Source organism: Ovis aries, chromosome 1 (genome assembly GCF_016772045.2).
Source record: "Ovis aries strain OAR_USU_Benz2616 breed Rambouillet chromosome 1, ARS-UI_Ramb_v3.0, whole genome shotgun sequence".
In the NCBI taxonomy this organism is placed as follows: Eukaryota; Metazoa; Chordata; class Mammalia; order Artiodactyla; family Bovidae; genus Ovis; species Ovis aries.
This window is the reverse complement of record NC_056054.1, coordinates 25,627,796-25,636,374: the sequence shown is the minus strand read 5'-3', so window position 1 is coordinate 25,636,374 and position 8,579 is coordinate 25,627,796.

Genomic DNA, 8,579 nt, shown 5'->3' with positions numbered 1-8,579 from the left:
CTCTGAACTCAGAAACACTGCAAATGAAACATAAGTCTAAAAATGCAGGAGTTACAATGATAATCAAACTTAACACTTAAAAACACATCCTTAGCAGATTCAAGTAAAGGTACAAAATATTTATATTTGATATACCTATCTGATGAGACACAAACCAGCTGGCAAGTTTCGATCTCTTCAAGAATATTAGTTTCCTGGAATTTTGTTTGTAACTTTGTTTTGTTAAAGCATACACTGTCATTTATGAAAATCCAAATTTAGGAAAATGAAAACTTTCTCTATCTTGAATTTTGTTGACTCATTGAAAAAGACTCTGATGCTGGAAGGGATTGGGGGCAGGAGAAGAAGGGGACGACAGAGGATGAGATGGCTGGATGGCATCACTGACTCGATGGACGCGAGTCTGAGTGAACGCCAGGAGTTGGTGATGGACAGGGAGGCCTGGCGTGCTGCGATTCATGGGGTCACAAAGAGTCGAACATGACTGAGCGACTGAACTGAACTGATTGAGCATTTCAATACTCTTTTATAATTTTCACTCAAAAACATCTTTCTCTTCTTAAAGATATTTTATGTCACCTATTGCCTTTAGAACATTAGCTGAGCATTCAAAGCTCTCCACAATGTGGCTGCAATTTATTTTTCTAGTCTTTTCTCCCGTCATTGTGTCCCTTACCACACTCCGGCTCATGCTGCATTAGACTACAATTTCCTCTTCAACCAAACACCCTGCTCCCCTTGCTGTGTGATGTTGACTCTTCTGCCTGTGTTGCTCTTTTCCTACTTCTCTGCCAAGTAAAACATTGGTAATAGATCAAGATTCAGCTCAGATTGCTTCTAGTATAACAGAGCAAGTTCTTAAATAATTTCCCTGCAGTTTATCTTGCATATCACTTCTAAACCAATCTTACTGAAACTATTACTTTATCCTTTTATTGGGCATCTGGACATGGCTTAGCAACTGAAAAACAATAAATCCTTTTATTATCAGTTACCAACTGGGGCTTCTAGTTCAAAATACTAAATTAAACAATTATGTTATGAAAGTGAGAGTCTCTCAGTTGTGTCTGACTCTCTGCAATCCAGTGACTGTAGCCCGCCAGGCTCCTCTGTCCAAGCAATTCTCCAGGCAAGAATACTAGCGTGGGTAGCCATTCCCTCCTCCTGGGGATCTTCCCGACCCAGAGATAGAACCCAGGTCTCCTATGTTGCAGGTGGAATTATGTTATAAATGTGGGAAATACAGCATTCCTAAACACTTTAACATGTGACTTTGAAGTGTCAGGACATTCTCACAATATAATTATCACACATGAAATTGAACATTGATACAATATTATTATCTTACAGTTTATATTCAAATTTCCCCAACTGTCCTGATAATATTCTTTATAGTGCTGTGTATGTGTTTATGTATGTGTGTGTGTGTGTGTGGGGAGATCCAGGATCCAAACAAGTATCACATGTTAGTTGACATGTTTCTTTAGTCTTATTTATTATTATTATTTTGGCCACACTACTTGACATGTGGGATCTCAGTTCCTTGACCAGGGATTGAAGCCACGCCCCCTGCGTTGGGGGCATGGAGTTTTAACTACTGGACCACCAGGGAAGCAAAGCTCCTAGTCTCATTTATAAAGAATTAAATAAAAAAAAAGAGAACAATTTCCTACCTTTCATTAGTCTTTCAAGACAGTGGCATTCTTTTTTTTTGTTAAATTGGTTGATAGTTGCTTTACCATATTGGGTTGGTTTCTTCCATACAACAACGTGAATCAGCCATAAATGACACTGGCATTCTTGAAGAATCCAGGTCAGTTGTATTACAGACTATCCTTTAATTTACATTTATTTTATTGGTTTCTAATGCCTGCAATGCAGGAGACCTGGGTTTGATCCCTGGGTTGGGAAAATTCCCTGTAGGAGAGAACTGCTACCCACTCTGGCCTTGAGAATTTCATGGACTATATAGTCCATGGGGTCGCAAATAGTCAGACACGACTGAGCAACTTTCACTTCCATGATTACATACAGATTAATTTGGAGGCAGAACCTCAGGAATACTACATAAGAATTGTTGTGTTCTTCTCTGCACAAACCTATCAGGAGGCAAACAATGTTAACTGGTCCCATTTTAACACAATTCTGATCACTTTTGTCATTTTTAGATTTTTTTCATTGCAAAAGTACTTTCCCTTTTTATACATAATGAGTGGATGATTCTTTGAGACTGTGAATATCATATTCTCAACAATCTTAAACCTCATATTTTAGTGTACATTGACTTGTACAATTGTTAGTTATTGCTAAAGAGGTTGCAAAATGGCGATGTCCTAATTTTATCATTCTTTCTGCATTTACTACTTACTTTCTGTCATTATCTCCTTTAAATTTTTAAAAAAGTTATCAGTATGGACTCATGGATTCTTTTTTATTCAATACATTATAGCCTATTACTATTTGTTTTTATTTCAAAATTTCCCACATTTGACGACTGGGAGCCCCTTCAAGCTGGCTCAGATGTCCTTTTGGCCTGGTCCTATCAATTAATGAGCACTTCCTTACTTTAAGGACAAGAAAATGTTCGAGGTTCATTTTGTACTTTTCTTGCCCTCAGTTCAGTTCAGTTCAGTTCAGTCGCTCAGTCGTGTCTCACTCTTTGAGACCCCATGACCCGCAGCACTCCAGGCCTCCCTCTCCATCACCAACTCCTGGCTGCTGCTACTGCTGTTGCTAAGTCGCTTCAGTCGTGTCCGACTCTGTGTGACCCCATAGACGACAGTGCACCAGGCTCCTCTGTCCCTAGGATTCTCCAGGCAAGAATACTGGAGTGGGTTGCCATTTCCTTCTCCAATGCATGAAAGTGAAAAGTGAAAGTGAAGTCGTGTCCGACTCTTCGCGACCCCATGGACTGCAACTTACCAGGCTTCTCCATCCATGGGATTTTCCAGGCAAGAGTCCACCCAAACCCATGTCCATTGAGTTGGTGAGGCCATCCAACCATCTCATCCTCTGTTGTCCCCTTCTCCTCCTGCCCTCAATTTTTCCCAGCATCAGGGTCTTTTCAAATGAGTCAGCTCTTCACATCAGGTGGCCAAAGTATTTGAGCTTCAGCTTCAAAATCAGTTCTACCAATGAACACCCAGGACTGATCTTTAGGATGGACTGGTTGGATCTCCTTGCAGTCCAAGGGACTCTCAAGGGTCTTCTCCAACACCACAGTTCAAAAGCGTCAATTCTTTGGTGCTCAGCTTTCTTTGTAGTCCAACTCTCACATCCATACATGACCACTGGATAAACCGTAGCCTTAACTAGACAGGCCTTTGTTGACAAAGTAATGTCTCTGGTTTTTAATATGCTGTTTAGATTGTTCATAACTTTCCTTCCAAGGAGTAAGCATCTGTTAATTTCATGGCTGCAATCACCATCTGCAGTGACTTTGGAGCCCCCAAAATAAAGTCAGCCACTGTTTCCACTGTTTCCCCATCTACTTGCCATGAAATGATGGGACCGGATGCCATGATCTTCATTTTCTGAATGTTGAGCTTTAAGCCAACTTTTTCACTCTCTTCTTTCACTTTCATTAAGAGGCTCTTTGGTTCTTCTTCACTTTCTGCCATAAGGGTGGTGTCATCTGCATATCTGAGGTTATTGATATTTCTCCCGGCAATCTTGATTCCAGCTTGCGCTTCCTCCAGCCCAGTGTTTCTCATGATGTACTCTGCATAGAAGTTAAATAAGCAGGGTGACAATATGCAGCCTTGACATATTCCTTTTCCTATTTGGAACCAGTCTGTTGTTCCATGTCCAGTTCTAACAGTTGCTTCCTGACCTGCATACAGGTTTCTCAAGAGGCAGGTCAGGTGGTCTGGGATTCCCATCTCTTTCAGAATTTTCCACAGTTTATTGTGATCCACACAGTCAAAGGCTTTGGCATAGTCAATACAGCAGAAATAGATAGAATTTGCCATTTCTTCAAGGAACACTGTTTCCCTTGAGTGGGGAATAGTTTTTAGAAACCAAAATCTGAGCATTAACTGTCCTCACTGCCACTGGAATGAGATATCAGTATTAACATAAATAGGATGAACATATATAGTATGAATATGCTAATACTAATAACAGGATTAGAGGGATCAGTGGAAATAAATAAATATACAAACACAATATATATACATATATATGGATACTTGTAACTCCAAACTAATACCACATTACATGGTTTTTTTAATTCTGTGGTCTTTTTCTGCATGAAGATCAGCTAAGGTCTCTCTAGGGAAGTGATATTTGAGATGAAGTCAGAATAATATTTAGAAGCCAGCCATGCGAAACTCTGGAAGCAGATCATTAAAAGCAGAGGGAACAACACAAAGACTCAAAGCAGAAATGTGTGATATGTTTGAGAAGCAGAATGACTCGAGTGGTTGGAACACACTGAGCTACTGAAAGGTGGTTTGAATAAAAAGCTATATAGGACATAGTAAGGAGTTAGGAATTAATTTCAGCACAACAGAAAGACACTAAAAGTTTTTGAGAAGGGGATCATGATAATCTGATTTATTTTTCCAAATATTACTCTGGATGTTGTGTAGAGAATGAATTGTTCAAGGCCAAGAAAAAAGAGCAGGGAGATAGTTATAACTTGCAGTAACATAAGCAAGGTAAAATAATGATTTAGAGTAGCAGCAGATGATATAGACAAGAATATACTTGTGATATATTTTGGAGGTAGAAGCTAATTGGACTGATTCTGAATTCTCAAATGGTTATTATACGTCTACTATGTGCTATGCATTGTGCTAATTCCTGGGGATAGAAACACTAAAAAGAGAAAAGACCTATTTTTAAGAAGCTCATAATTTAGCAGTGGGGACAGATATACAAATAATTTTTTTATATGTGGTAACAGATCAGTTTTAGTTCTAGAACCTGAAGCCATACAAGCATACACTACAAATGTCATGGGACTGTTGTACACATTCAATAAAGTGACAACTATACAATACCACTTAGTATCTCAAATCAGGAACATAAGTCTTAAATTCATTTCAGTTTGAGTGTATTTTTTATATGGAATCAGATAATTTAAAAATTTATTTATTTGGCTGCATTGGGTCTTAGTTGTGGAACATGGGATCTTTCGTTGTGACTTGTGCCCTCTCTTGTTGTGGAGTGGGCTTAGCTGCCCTGCAGAATGTGGGATCTTAGTTCCCTGACCAGGGATCAAACTTGCGTCCCCTGCATTGAAAGGCAGATTCTTAACCACTGGACCACCAGGGAAGTGAAGTGAAGTGAGACACTCAGTCATGTCTGGCTCTTTGCGACCCCCGTGGAACTGTAGCCTGTCAGGCTCCTATGTCCATCTCCAGGCAAGAATACTGGAGTGGGTAGCCAGTCCCTTCTCCAGGGGATCTTCCCAATCCAGGGATCGAACCCAGGTCTCCCACATTGTAGGTGGAGCCTTTACCGTCTGAGCCATCAGGGAAGCCCACACCAGGGAAGTCCCTATCAGATGATTTTTGAAGCATCATTAGCATTTCCTTTAATCTGTCTACATTCAGCCTAGTCTTTGCTGACACCTCCATGGTGTGTTACTGTAAGTTGTGAGCCCACTGGTGTTCTTCCTATGTTACCTGAGTTTGATGATCCAAGTCTGATTTATTGCCAATTAAAATCATTGGAACTCATCATGATTCTTTACTCTGAGAGTCTGTTCCTTAAACTGACAGATACTTTCAAAACTGCCTCTATCCATGACTGAAAAGAGCAATAGGGAACCCTCACCAGTTCTCAGGAACCGTTATAGCCCAGGACTTCTCCCACTGTAACCTGAATATCTAGCTGGGCTGCTCTGTCATTTATCACATATACACAAAGCAGATGGTTGGTTCACAATCCATTACAAAATAGTACTGGATGGTGAGCGCCAACTTGCCCAAGTCACCCCCACCGACTACCATCAACAACTGGTATTTCTGGCCAGACCAGTTAGGTCAGTGGGCCAGGACCACAGAGATGTGTAGCGTCCAGCCTGGCCACACTGAGCTTCTGCTCATCCTAGGTCAAACTCTGAATGTGTGTACCCCACAGGTATCCAGGGTCTGGTGGCAGTGCAGAGCCCCTGGGGGTGGCCAGTCCAGCCCAACAGGTAGAAGACAGCGCCAGGAATATCGGGTGCTAGGGTCTCACTACTCTATTCCTCTCTGTAGTGTGCTAAGTCCAGAGAAGGCAATGTCAACCCACTCCAGTACTCTTGCCTGGAAAATCCCATGGATGGAGGAGCCTGGTAAGCTGCAGTCCATGGGGTCACTAAGAGTCGGACACACTGAGCGACTTCACTTCCACTTTTCACTTTCATGCACTGGAGAAGGAAATGGCAACCCACTCTAGCGTTCTTGCCTGGAGAATCCCAAGGATGGTGGAGCCTGGTGGGCAGCCATCTATGGGGTTGCACAGAGTCGGACATAACTGAAGCGACTTAGCAGCAGCAGCAGCAGCAGTGTGCTAAGTCACTTCAGTCATATCTGACTCTGCGACCTGCCAGGCTCCTCTGTCCATGGGGAGTCTATAGGCAAGAATACTGGAGTAGGTTGCCATTTCCTCCTCCACCTCTCTGTAGCACCTGCCCACAATTAATTTTAATATATGTGTGTGTGATGAACAGATGGTAGTAGTAACAGATAGTAATAATAACAACAATTGAATTTAGTACTAGATAAAATGTCAGTACAAATGAAGAAGGATTTGACTGTGCCAGCTCTCCTGAGAGTCCCTTGGACTGCGAGGAGATCAAACCAGTCAATCTCAAAGGAAATCAGTCCTGAATATTCACTGGAAGGATGGATGCTGAAGCTGGAACTCCAATAATTTGGCCACCTGATGCGAAGAACTGACTCGTTGGAAAAGACCCTGATGCTGGGAAAGACTGAAGGCAGGAGGAGAAGGGGATGACAGAGGATGAGAGGCTGGATGGTATCACCTACTCAATAGACATAAATTTGAGCAAACTCCGGGAAACAGTGATGGACAGGAAAGCCTGGCGTGTGGCAGTCCATGGGGTCACAAAGAGTTGGACACGACTGAGTGGCTGAGCTGAACTGAGATGCAAGGAGTGGTTTAAAAAGTCCTCATAAAGGATTCAGAGAGCTGTCCTTGTTTTTCCCCATTGAGATATAATTGATATATTACATTGTGTAATATCAAGGTGTAAACATGCTGACGTGATACACTTCTATATCGCGAAAAGAATACTACCATGGCATTAGCTAATACCTGTATCATCTCACATACTAATATTTCTTTCTTATGGTAAGAATGGTGAAGATCTCTCTTGGCAGCTTTAAGTATATAATACAATATTATTCACTATAATCACCATGCTGTACGATAGATATCCCAAACTTATTCTTCTTGTAACTGGAAGTTTTACTCTCTGACCACAGAGAGCTATCTTTTAAAGGCTAAAGGATTGGGGAGTAAAATAAGAATAGGTGCATGAGACAGCCTGATGAATTCCAGGACTGCTTAAGGATGACGGAAGCCTAGAGTTTAAGGATGGGATTAGTGTCAGGTGGAAGCAATTGAGGGGCTTTACGTGAGGAGAGATGATATTAGATTTGCATTTATAAAATATCACTCTGACTTTATAAGGAAGCAGATAGATTTGAGAAATGCAAATCCAGAGTTAGGTGGGACTTAAACTTTTAGCTCGGAGAAGGCAATGGCACCCCACTCCAGTACTCTTGCCTGGAAAATCCCATGGACGGAGGAGCCTGGTAGGCTGTAGTCCATGGGATCGCGAAGAGTCGGACACGACTGAGCAACTTCACTTTCACTTTTCACTTTCATGCATTGGAGAAGGAAATGGCAACCCACTCCAGTGTTCTTGCCTGGAGAATCCTGGGGATGGGGGAGCCTGGTGGGCTGCCGTCCATGGGGTTGCACAGAGTTGGACACGACTGAGGCGACTTAGCAGCAGCAGTAGCAGCAGCAGCAAGGTATACATGATGATGTGATATGTTAACACACTTAATTTAATCAACATGTCCTTCACCTTAATAGGTGGGTGGACACTTAATAAAGTGTCCTCAAAAAAGGACACTTTTTTGAGTGTGTATGGTGAGAAATCTTAAGATTCACTCTCTCATAAAATTTCAGCATGTAAGACAGTATTATTAACTACAGTCACTATCTGTACATTAGATCTTTAGAGCTTATTCATCTTATAGCCGAAAGTCTGTACCCTTTGACCAACATCTCCCCATTTTCCCAATCCATGGAAAATGCAATTCTACTCTTTTTCCATAACTGTGACATTTTTTTTCTTTAGATTCCATGTATAAGTGATACTACACAGAAACTGGCTTTCTCTACTTGGCTTATTTCACTTAGCATAATGCCCACCAGGGTCGTCCATGTTGTGGCAAATGGCAAGATATTCTTATTTTTTGTAGCTGAATAATATTTCATTATTATGTGTATATGTATATATACATGTGTATATACACACACACACACCATATTTTCTTTCTCCACTCCTTCATCAGTGGGTACTTAAGTTGTTTCTATAGCTTGGTTAT